Source organism: Bos indicus, chromosome 5, assembly GCF_029378745.1.
Source record: "Bos indicus isolate NIAB-ARS_2022 breed Sahiwal x Tharparkar chromosome 5, NIAB-ARS_B.indTharparkar_mat_pri_1.0, whole genome shotgun sequence".
Classification (NCBI taxonomy): Eukaryota; Metazoa; Chordata; class Mammalia; order Artiodactyla; family Bovidae; genus Bos; species Bos indicus.
The window spans coordinates 56413275-56424248 of NC_091764.1; the positions used below are offsets into that span (position 1 = coordinate 56413275).

Consider the following 10974-nt stretch of genomic DNA (forward strand, 5'->3'; position numbering starts at 1 on the left):
CAAACAATGACAGAAGGAAAAGGTGTTTTAGGCTGCAGGACAGGCAAAAACATGTAGGCATGAAGAAATTTGAGACACTTAAGGCAAATGTGGTATGGTGGAAGCTTAAGGTACTTGTTGGGGAAGATAATGGATGAAGTATCAGAGAGCCTAATCACAAAAGGTGATGTTAGCCACACTAAGGACTTAGAATTTTTATCTGAAAGTAGAGGGGGGATTCCCTGGTGGTCCAGTGGTTAAGACTCTGCACTCCCAATACAGGGGACCTGGGTTCGATCCCTGGTCGGGGAACTAAATCCCACGTGCCACAAGACTCCATGCAACCAAATAAATAAAAAATAATATTAAATCCCACGTGCCACTAAGACTCCATGCAACCAAATAAATAAAAAATAATATTAAAAATAAAGTAGAGGGGAACCAGGTGAGAAATTGATGAAGCCCTTAATGCACCAGCCGCAGAGCTGAAGAGAAAGAGGATTCCAGGCTAAAGAGGCAGGATCAAGTATATTAATTTGCTTATAATTTTGGCCTAGAGGATAGTAACAGGGAAAGCTGGGTCTAGAAACTGTGGCTCACATTAGAATGTTCTCAAGTTTTCAGATTTTAGCAGCACATTTAAATCAACTGGGGAGCTTTTAAAATCCCAATGCTAACAGAAAAATAAAAACAATTCCCCAACGCCAGAGGACTTTACTACTTGACTTTGAGACTTGTAGGCTATGATAATCGAGACACTATAGTTCTGGGATGAGGTCTGACAAACAGAACCATGGGATAGAATAGAGAGCCAGAAATAGACTAACACACTTAAAGGTCATTTAATCCTTTCTTAAATTTGGCTTGTGCTGGGTCTTAGTTGTGGCACATGAGGTCTTCTTAGTTGGCCTCTGGGATCTAGTTTCTCAGAGATCAAACCCAGTTCCCCTGCGTTGGGATCTCGGAGCATTAGCCACTGGACCACTGGACCAGGGAAGTCCCAAAGGTCATTTAATCTTAATGAAGATGTCAAAGCAATCCACTGGGGAAAGGAATATCTTTTCAACAAACTGTGTTGGAACAATAAGTGAATCACAATCCCTACCTCACATCATATGCAGAAATTAATTCAGATTAATCATAGACCTAAGCCATAACAGCTAAAATCATAAAATTTTTAAGTGAAAACACAGAATATCTTCCTGACTTGGAAGTAGGTAAAAATTTATGTTATAGAAAGCCATAACCATAAAAGAAAACAAATTGATGTAGGAAACATCAAAACTGAAAATGTCTGTTTATCAAAAGACATCATTAAAAAAATGAATAAGTAAGCCAGAAAATAAGCAAAATATTGATTTCACAAAGAACTGGTATTCAGGATACATGAAAATTCCTATAACACAGTAATAATAAAAACACCCCACTTTTAAAAATGAACAAAACATTTGAACAGATACATCATAAAAGAACATGTATGAATGCCTAATAAGCACATGAAAAGCACTCAATATCTCTAGTCATCAACAAAATGCAAACTAAAACCACAATGAGATAATTCTCCACATTCACCAAAATGATTTAACTTTTAAAAACTGACAATACCAAACACTACTGAGAACGTAGAGCAACAGGAATTCTCTTACAGTGTTGGGAATGTACTATAAATTTGGAGTAATATATGGCAGTTTCTTATCTTAAGCATATACCTACCCTGCTGCTGCTGCTACTGCTGCTAAGTCGCTTCAGTCGTGTCCGACTCTGTGCGACCCCAGAGACGGCAGCCCACGAGGCTCCCCTGTCCCTGGGATTCTCCAGGCAAGAACACTGGAGTGGGTTGCCATTTCCTTCTCCAATGCATGAAAGTGAAAGTGAAGTCAAGCAGTCGTGTCCGACTCTTCGGGACCCCATGGACTGCAGCCTACCAGGCTCCTCCATCCATGGGATTTTCCAGGCAAGAGTACTGGAGTGCGGTGCCATTGCCTTCTCTGATACCTACCCTATGACCCAGCAATTATACTCTTATTTATTCAAGAGAAGTGAAAACATATGGTTACATAAAGATTCGAAGAATGTTCATAGTAATTTTCTTCATGATAGCCAAAAACTGGCTGTGGCTCAGTTGCCTATCATCTTTTTTTTTTTTAAAGGACAAAGCATCTGTGGTATATCTCTACCATGAGATATTAGTAATAAAATGGACACATTATGGATACATACAACAACACAATAAATCTCAAGACACAGTGAGTAAAAGAAGCCAGATATGAAAGCACATCCTGCTTTATTCCATTTATATGAATTCTAAAATAGACAAAACAAACCTGTAGTGGAAAAAATCAGAACAGTGGCTCCCCCAGGGGGTGGGTTGAGGATAATGATGTACATCTTGGTAGGGGTGGAGATGTCATACAGAAATGAAGCGGTAGGGCAAGGATTTGAACCCAGGTGGCCTGGCCCCAGAAGCCATGGTTTTACCTACCATGTTACACTGCTTTTCTCGGTATATGCTGCAGCCTCAGGTGTGGGTGAGATTACACAGGAAGGATAGCCTGTGAAGACAGGAGACTGAGAAGGAGCACTGAGACAAGTAGGAGGAAGACTAGGAGAGAGGGGCCGTGAAAACCAGTGGCAGAAGTGCTTATTTAAGAGTGGCTAACAGTGTTGAAAACTGCTGAATGGTCCAGCAAGAGAAGGACAGGGACAGGTCATTATTCTAGGAGGGCATGTGTGACATGGGCCAGGACAGTTTCATTGGACTGGTGGAGGCAGTAGGCAGCTTGCAGCGTTCTGAGGAGGTGTGGAAGGGAAGACAGAGAATGTGAATAACTTTCCCAAGAAGTTTGGCTGCTCCAGGGAAGAGAGAAAGGCAAGACAGTAATTAGAGTGCTAGTTAGAGGGCTAGAATGTCCTTGCAGAGGCTCAATCCTAACCACAGCTGACTCTATCCAGAGACGCCTGCCTTTGCCCACCCACCAGGGCTGCTACTTATGCTTCTGTGGGGTGAAGGTCTGTTGGCCACAGTTAGCCCCTGACAGCCACAGAACTTCATTTGAGAACTGAGATCAGCTGACACCACCATTGCTCATATCCTGTCATCCTTGGCAGGCCTCAGTGGGCGCCTACCCTTCTCCACTCAGCCTAGTCCTTCCTCTTCCCGACCACCCTTGTGCTGCTCCCCAATCCCTTCCTTGTACAAGGTCCTGCGCCACTCTTGGCTCAGATTATCCTTGCCCCTCTGTACTTGTCTGAAATGTGGCTCGTCCCTGAGGACACTTTTTTTTTTTTAAAAGAGATATCATTTATTCTCCCAAGTGAACAAGTCAGGTGACTGTGGGAGCATAGACAGTCAGCCTGCTCTGTGCTCACCATTTCTTATAGTCAGTGTGGCTCCACCAAAGTCTCAGGGACGCATTGAGCAGTAACTAACAGAAGACCCAATTAAAGTAGACTGAACAAAGAGTTCTAGAACAGAGCCAGGACTGCTTGATTCATTAAGAGTTTTCTACCTCTTCACACTGCTACTCTGTCCTCAATGGCTGATGGTCTCTTTCCTCAGACATCACATGTAGTCTTGATAATGCTGCTGCTGCTGCTGCTAAGTCACTTCAGTCGTGTCCGACTCTGTGGGACCCCATAGAAGGCAGCCCACCAGGCTCTGCTGTCCCTGGGATTTTCCAGGCAAGAGTACAGGAGTGGGTTGCCATTGCCTTCTCCATTGATAATGAAGAAAAACAAAATCTTTCCCAAGCTCCCCACAAATTAGCCAGGACAATGGAAACACCATGATTGGTAAGACCAATGAGATTCATCCCCTAAATGCATGGGAGGGGAACACCTGTATATAACCCAGACTTTGCCAACAAGGGAGAAAGACTCACTGCTGAGCAGGCATCATCAATGCTTGCCTTGATAGTCATACAAATTCCTCTTCCTTTTAAGGGTCAGCTATTTCACCCTCCATTGACAAGATGTGTGGCATACTGCTTAAGGGCAACAGCGCTTGTGCCAGACTAACTGGATGCAAATCCCAGCTCACTTGCCAGCTCTTTGGCTGCGGGCAGATCACTTAAACTTTCCACACTGCAGCTTCCTGATCTGTAAAACAAGGGCTATTAGCACTATCCAACAGAACTTTCTGTGATGATGGAAGGAAATGTCCCATGTCTGTGCTAATACAGTAGCCACTAGCCATACGTGGCTGCTGAGTGTTTGAAATGTGGCGAGTACATGTGAGGGATTGTTTTTTAATGTTTATTTATTTATGCATGTATGTGTCTGCACTGGGTCTTAGTTGGGAAACACGGGAAGTTTAGCTGCGGCATGTGGCATCTAGTTTCCCGACCAGGGATGGAACCTAGGTCCCCTGCACTGGGAGCATGGAGTCTTAGCTGCTGGACTACGAGGGAAGTCCCAAGAACTGTTTTTTTTTTTTTTTTTTTTTTAATGAAAATTAAATAGTCACATTTGACTAGTGACTTGGCTTCCCTGGTAGCTCAGTTGGTAAAGAATCTGCCTACAGTGCAGGAGACCCTGGTTCGATTCCTGGGTTGGGAAGATCCACTAGAGAAGGGATAGGCTACCCACTCCAGTGTTTTTGGGCTTCCCTTGTGGCTCAGCTGGTAAAGAATCCGCCTGCAATGAGGGAGACCTGGGTTCGATCCCTGGGTTAGGAAGATCCCCTGGAGAAGGGAACAGCTACCCACTCCAGTATTCTGGCCTGGAGAATTCCATGGACTGTATAGTCCTTGGGGTCACAAAAAGTGGGACCTGACTGAGTGACTTTCACTTCACCACACTGGGCACATAGCTCTAATTCATAGTACTGTTGTAGGATAAAATGTACCGATGATTTAAAAAGCAGGAATTGAAGTAACACATAAACTCTCATTAAATGTTAGTTATTACTTTTGCCGCCATCCACTGATGTCCTGGTCATTTGCCCACTCTCCTTGAAGAAAGACTATGGCATCTGATACACCGTTTTCCTTGCCACCTCAGGTCTTTAGCAAACCCAGGTGGCTTCAATGTTCATGCAGGTAGTCCAGCGGCACCCTGGTCTCTTCAACTCCAATGACTCACCTCCATTTTGCCATAGCCACTCACACCCATAGCCACAACCTCTACCACACCCTCCCAGGAGAGCTCAGTGGAATCTCACCCCTTTGTCTCTAACCACACTTGCCAACCTTTCAATTTCTTCCTTCCCTTGCCCCCAGGAAGTCTGATCTTTAGGTTGGTTGAGACTTCCAGTTCCTTGACTCTATCCTTTCCTTTCCCACTGGCTCTTGTCTTGACTCCTCTTCCTAACCAGGTTGATTCCACAATGTTTCACTTTTCCTCCTTCTCCATATGGTATCCTTCTTCATCATTATTAACCTTCTGAACAGTTCTCCTGGTTTCAGATTTACTGTTTAAATCCATTCTCCACATTGCAACCAGGGTAGTTTCTCTACTAAATCTCATCATATTGCTCACTTGCCCTAAATCCTCTGCTGTTCCCTATTGCCACCTACTACCCATTTCCAGAAGGTACCATGCTCCCACAGCATCCATGCTTTTGCACATGCTAGACTCCCTTCCTGATTTACCTCTCCTCTTGTTTTTGGTCTGAACAACTTCTTTTTTCCCTTTAAGATTCAGTTTGTCAGCACATCATTAGAGCTTGGAGTTGAGGCCGCTGGCCAATGAACTCACACGTGTAGGTAGTGTGCTACATGAGGGGCAAGTTTTTTGCTAACACCACAAGGGTCTCTGGCCCAGTGAGTGGAGTTGGATAGTAATACTTGCTACAAAAGTATGATTTTAAGGAATGAGAGCTTATTTAAGGAGAGGTGAAAACATTTAAAAATTAGCTTTTTTTTTTTTTCTCTTCTTCAATATCCCTAACTCTTCAGGCAATACTTGACTTTTCTGTTTTCTCAGTTCATGTATCCTACTCTGAGATCCTAAAAAGGGAGCGCACTCAGTGGGTCTGATGTGGTGGATGCTTGCCTGGGAAGTTCTGCGCATGTGTGGCACCATCTCCCGAGAACACCCATGGGAGGTCATGCCGGATCTCTACTTCTACAGAGATCCTGAAGAGATTGAAAAGGAAGAGCAGGCAGCAGCTGAGAAGGCTGTGACCAAGGAGGAATTTCAGGGTAAATGGGCTGGTCCAGCTCCAGAGTTCACTGCTACTCAGCCTGAGGCGGCAGACTGGTCTCAAGGCGTGCAGGCGCCTTCCATGCCTATTCAGCAGTTCCCCACTGAAGACTGGAGTGCTCCGCCTTCCACTGAAGATTGGAGTGCTCCGCCTCCCACTGAAGACTGGTCTGCGGCTCCCACCGCTCAGGCCTGAATGGGTAGGAACCACCACTGAGTGGTCGTAAGCTGTTCTTCCAAACACTTGTAGAACGTCCACAAACTTCCAACAAGATGGAAATCTGGTTGATGGAAAATAACTGTTTCTAAAAAAAAAAAAAAAGATTCAGTTTGGGCATCACCTCCCTGATCTATCCCCTAACCTAATTTAGGTGCCCCTCCCACGTGCTCCCATGGCACCCTGTGCTTCACTGGAGTCACAGTCCTAATGATGCTGGGCTGTGATATAAGATACCATTGTTAACAAATCTGACTCCCTGTCTTGGCTATGAGAGCCTGAGAACAGACACCCAACAAATTATTACTGAATGCACTGGACATAGATTTTGGGAGGATTGCTTGCTACCAATTCAATTCACTTTTTTAAAGGTGGAGGGATTTGAATGTGTTTGTATGTTGAGGGTTAAGAGCTATAATAAGGAACTGCCTGGTGGTCCAGTGCTTAGGACTTGGCACTTTCACAGCTGAGGGCCAGGTTCAATCCCTGGTTAGGGAACTAAGATCCTGCAAGCTGTGAGGTGTGACCAAAAGAAAATGACCTGCAATAATTAGTGAATGAGAGGCTGGAGATTTGGAGGACGGAGGGGACAATGACTGGAACAGTGCCCGGGGAGGCAGTTAAGGTCCTGAGCACAGATGGAGGAACATCCTTCCGGCAGGGGAAGAGATAGGCTCTCCTTTGAGCCTGCAGGGAGGGTGCAGGTGCTGATGAAACGTCTGTTGTCAGGGAGCAGGACACTGGAGGAGTTTGCAACTGACAAGTCTCTGTTTCCTCTAATCTAAATGGTGAGTTGGGATCAAGGTGAATGGAAATTTGGGGGGAAGAGCAAAGGCCTGGGAGACACAGCTGCCTAGGGACCCAAAGCCGCTTCCCACACTTCTGTGAACTTTTCCTCCGATCCCTCAGTCCCCCACCTACAAATCCCAGGCTGCTGTCCAGTGCTCCTGAATGCAGCCTGCATTCATCTTGGCTGTGAAATGTACTAAGCCCCTGCCATTAATCCATCACTAAGTTTAATCCTCATATAAGAGAGTATATGTAAAACAGCCCACCCCAGGTACACAGTAAACACGAGGTAAATGGTAGTCTTTGTATTGACTAGCAAGGATTAACTGTTGTTTTTTTCTAGCTGCATAGCAGCATTTACAGGATGATACATGCCCCTCCAGGAGCTTATTTCCTTGTCAGAGAAGGATGTACCCATATGATAATTAAAAAGCAATACAAAGTGATATGTGATAGTTATTGTCTAGTCGATAAATCATGTCTCTCTCTTTTTTTTTTTTAATGTCCAACTCTTTTGCCACCCTATGGACTATAGCTCACAAGTCTCCTCTGTCCGTGGGATTTCCCAGGCAAGAATACTGGAGTGGGTTGCCGTTCCCTTCTCCAGGGTATCTTCCTGACCCAGGGATTGAACCTGTGTCTCCTGCATTGGCAGGTGGATTCTTTATCACTGAGCCACCAGTGAAGCCCCGTGTGATGATTACCAACACCCAAATGGTGCTTTGTTTTTGACCACAACCAGCACTGAAAAATATCTTTTCCATCAAGACCTAGAACTCAAATCAATATATAAAGTGAAACAAATTTCATTAGACACTACTTATCCTTACTTTGTGTCATGCATTCTGGTATTTTTTATTGTATTCTACTTTGTTTTTAAATACTGGTGGTCAAGGCTCACTGTGATGGGTTGAACTCTGCCTCTCAAAAATTTATATATTAGTATGTTGAAATCACATATCCCTCAAAAATTCATATTCATAGGAGGTACCCTCAGTCCCTCAGAATGTGACCTTATTCAGATATAGGGTCTTTACAGAGGAAATCTTTAGGGTGGGCCCTAATCCAATATGACTGATGTCTTTAGAAAAAGGGGAAATTTGTGAATTCGCTAGCAGTCCAGTAGTTAGGACTCAGTGCTTTCATTGCCGGGGCCCTGGGTTCAACCTCTGGTCTTGGAACAGGATCCTATGTGGCTTGGCAATAGAGGGGGGAAATTTGGAGACAGACTTGCATGCAGGGAGATTACCACATGAACAGGAAGATGGCTATCCACAGGCCAAGGAGAGAGGCCTGGAATGAGTCCTCTCAGTTTTCATAGGGCACCAACCCTGCCAACACACTGATCTTGGGCTTCTAGCCTTCAGTAGTCTGACAGAATGAATTCCTTTGGTTGGTTAACTCCCTGCCTAGCAAAAAAATACACTCACCTGATTGATTTTGTGACTCACTGTTGGGTTGCAACCTGCAGTTCCCGGACTGCAACATTCTTTTTTCTCTGCTTTTCCTCCTGCATTCTTCACAGCCACTGGTGGGATGGCAGGGCCCGGAGGAGGGTGAGGCAAGCAAGGAACCAACTCTCAGGGTCATGCAAGTGGGGGTGTCGTTACCAGTAGTCTAGCCAACTCCACACTTATATGACCTGAAGGTGAGCACCTCTCCAACTCAGCATACTCAGCACCTCACCCTGACCTAGGCCGTGTCAAGTGGGCACAATCCTTGTCTCCGTTTGAGAGGTTGACACACAGTCACAAAGCTTTTAAGTGGAGTTTGATCCACATCAGATATGCCCATAAGTCCTCTGATGACATCACAGTCTCCCCGTCTGTGCAATCAGTTAGAGAAGATGATAATAAATATTGTTTTACTACTTGTATGTGTTTCTCACCTTCCTATCCCCCAAAGCAGTCAAAGTTAAAGACTCGAGTTCATGCCTCCTCTCCTCTTGCCAAAGTTCTGGGGGACATGGCCCTCTGGAGACCCTTAGGTGGCAAGGCCTGAGTTTAGTCACTGTCTCTGGATGTCAGCAGGCAGAGTGGGTGCCCTGGAGTGGACACAGAATGCATGTGTTGTGAGCACCTTTGTGTACACATTGCGATCGATTGTAGCACTGCCAGCTGTATAAACCCAAGGACAGGGTCCCCGCCTGCCATCTCCACCCCAGCTCTCCCTCCTCTCCAACTGGCTGCCTTACAGACACAATAAATATATAAGCACACACCTCCAACAGCCTCTGCCTTTGTGGCATTAATATTACTCTCAAATCTGGGGATCCTATGTAAGATAGAGACTCTTCTGTCTTTCTCCTGCCTGGCTAGTTCTGGGACAATAAAATAATGTCTAACGTTTACTGTGTACCAGGCATCATTTGCATGTATTATTGCATTTCACTCTCACAACTTTGTAAGTTAAGGCTATTATTTGCTCCATTTTACAGACAACAAAACTGAAGCACAAATAGTAAACAGCCCAGAGTTGTGCAGCTAGCACTGTTGGCAGGATCTGAACCCATGCAGCCTGCTCCAGGGGCCAAGTTCTTAACTCCTACCCTCTGCCTGGCTGGGCACTCCGACCTGCACGTACTTGCCCATCCACGTGGATGGGAGCAGGAGGAGCCAGGTTCTGGGAATCAGTTGGGACACCAGGGGGCAGCATAAGCCTGGCTTTGGCCCCTGAGCCCAGCCCTGTTTGGGGAAAGAGGAGGGGAGTAGAAACCGCCTCCCACCTTCCCCCAGCTCCTCAGAGACCATCCTTTCCCCATACTCGTCTCTCAGGTTGGGGGCTTGAAGGTCCCTTGGCCTCCTCCAGCTTTTCCTCCAGCCAAAGCTTCAAAAACCATCCAGTAGTGACAATGATGACTCAGAAGCTGAGCAAGCTGTGCGTGTGAGTGTGTGTCCTTTTGTGACTGCATGTGGCTCTGAGTGCTGACATGTCTGTGAGCCTGCCTGTGCGTGTGTGTAAGCATGTGTGTGTGTGGGAGGGAGTGTCCTTCTGGCTGGGGAAGTTGTGTACATGCACGTTTATTTCTGGGTGTGTCTCTCTGTGTTTACCCCAGAAACAGATAGGAACTTTGCCAAGGTTGCACAGCAGATTCATATTCAAACTTGTCCCTTAGGAATCTACAGGCAGCAACTCCAGCTTGCCACTGGCTCCTACCTGGGTCTCCGGAGTAGTACCCCATGAGGAGGTGGCAGAAAGGATTTTCAGTCCCAGGCACCCCTGGAGGCCTACAGGATTGTGAGCTTCGCGGCCCCCTCCCCCACTCCCTCCCATCAGTGGGTCACGAGACCTCTAGGGCGTTCCCCACCCAGCAGGGAGGGGGACCGAGGAGTCCCAGCTCCCCGCCGCTTTCAGGGTCTTCCACTGGAGGGAGCGCAGGGCCAGAGGGATTTCTTTTTCCAGAGGCACCCCCCACCCCGGGGCGGGGAGGGGGGAGCCCAGTCCCTCTTGAGCCCAAACCCCCGGCCCTTGCAAGAGTTTGAGTATGGGAGCTGTAGTTTGGGGTGGCATGTCTCTGCTTGATATTAGGTGACTTTCTGGAGAAAAGTTGATTGTTTTTGAAGGGGGCAGAGTAAGTGGGGATCAGCCTTTCCTCCAGCATGGCGCCAGGGGCCCCCAAGCCCCAGTCCTGGCTCCCCCTCCCAGCCCATGCTCCCCTACTCCATACCAGAGGCACACATGCTCACCCCACTTTCTTCCTCTTCCTCCTCCAGCCCACTTTCTCTTCTCTGTGTCGTCAGAGCTCCAGGGAGGGACCTGGGTAGTCGGAGAAGCCGGAAACAGAGGGCTGGGGCAGCCACTGCTTACACTGAAGAGGGAGGCTGGGAGAGGATTGTGTGTGTGTG

The 10974-nt window shown here is 46.5% G+C and overlaps 1 long non-coding RNA gene and 2 other non-coding genes across 4 annotated transcripts; 2 read left to right on the plus strand and 1 right to left on the minus strand.

Annotated features, from left to right (window-relative positions):
- The first annotated feature begins 218 nt into the window (after positions 1 to 218).
- Positions 219 to 291, plus strand: TRNAG-CCC (transfer RNA glycine (anticodon CCC)). The gene has a single exon. It is a non-coding gene; the product is annotated as a tRNA-Gly (tRNA).
- Positions 292 to 2246: 1955 nt separating this feature from the next.
- On the minus strand, positions 2247 to 10955 carry LOC109559336 (uncharacterized). 2 transcript variants are annotated; one of them, XR_002180753.2, is made up of 3 exons: positions 10816 to 10955; positions 8560 to 8954; positions 2247 to 6428 (listed from the first exon to the last, which is right to left on the minus strand). It is a non-coding gene; the product is annotated as an uncharacterized lncRNA (long non-coding RNA). The 2 variants fall into 2 exon arrangements; XR_011566628.1 differs by having other exon boundaries at positions 8560 to 9173; positions 10816 to 10946.
- Positions 5627 to 5776, plus strand: LOC139183340 (small nucleolar RNA SNORA62/SNORA6 family). Its single transcript, XR_011566935.1, has one exon. It is a non-coding gene; the product is annotated as a small nucleolar RNA SNORA62/SNORA6 family (small nucleolar RNA).
- Positions 10956 to 10974: the final 19 nt, after the last annotated feature.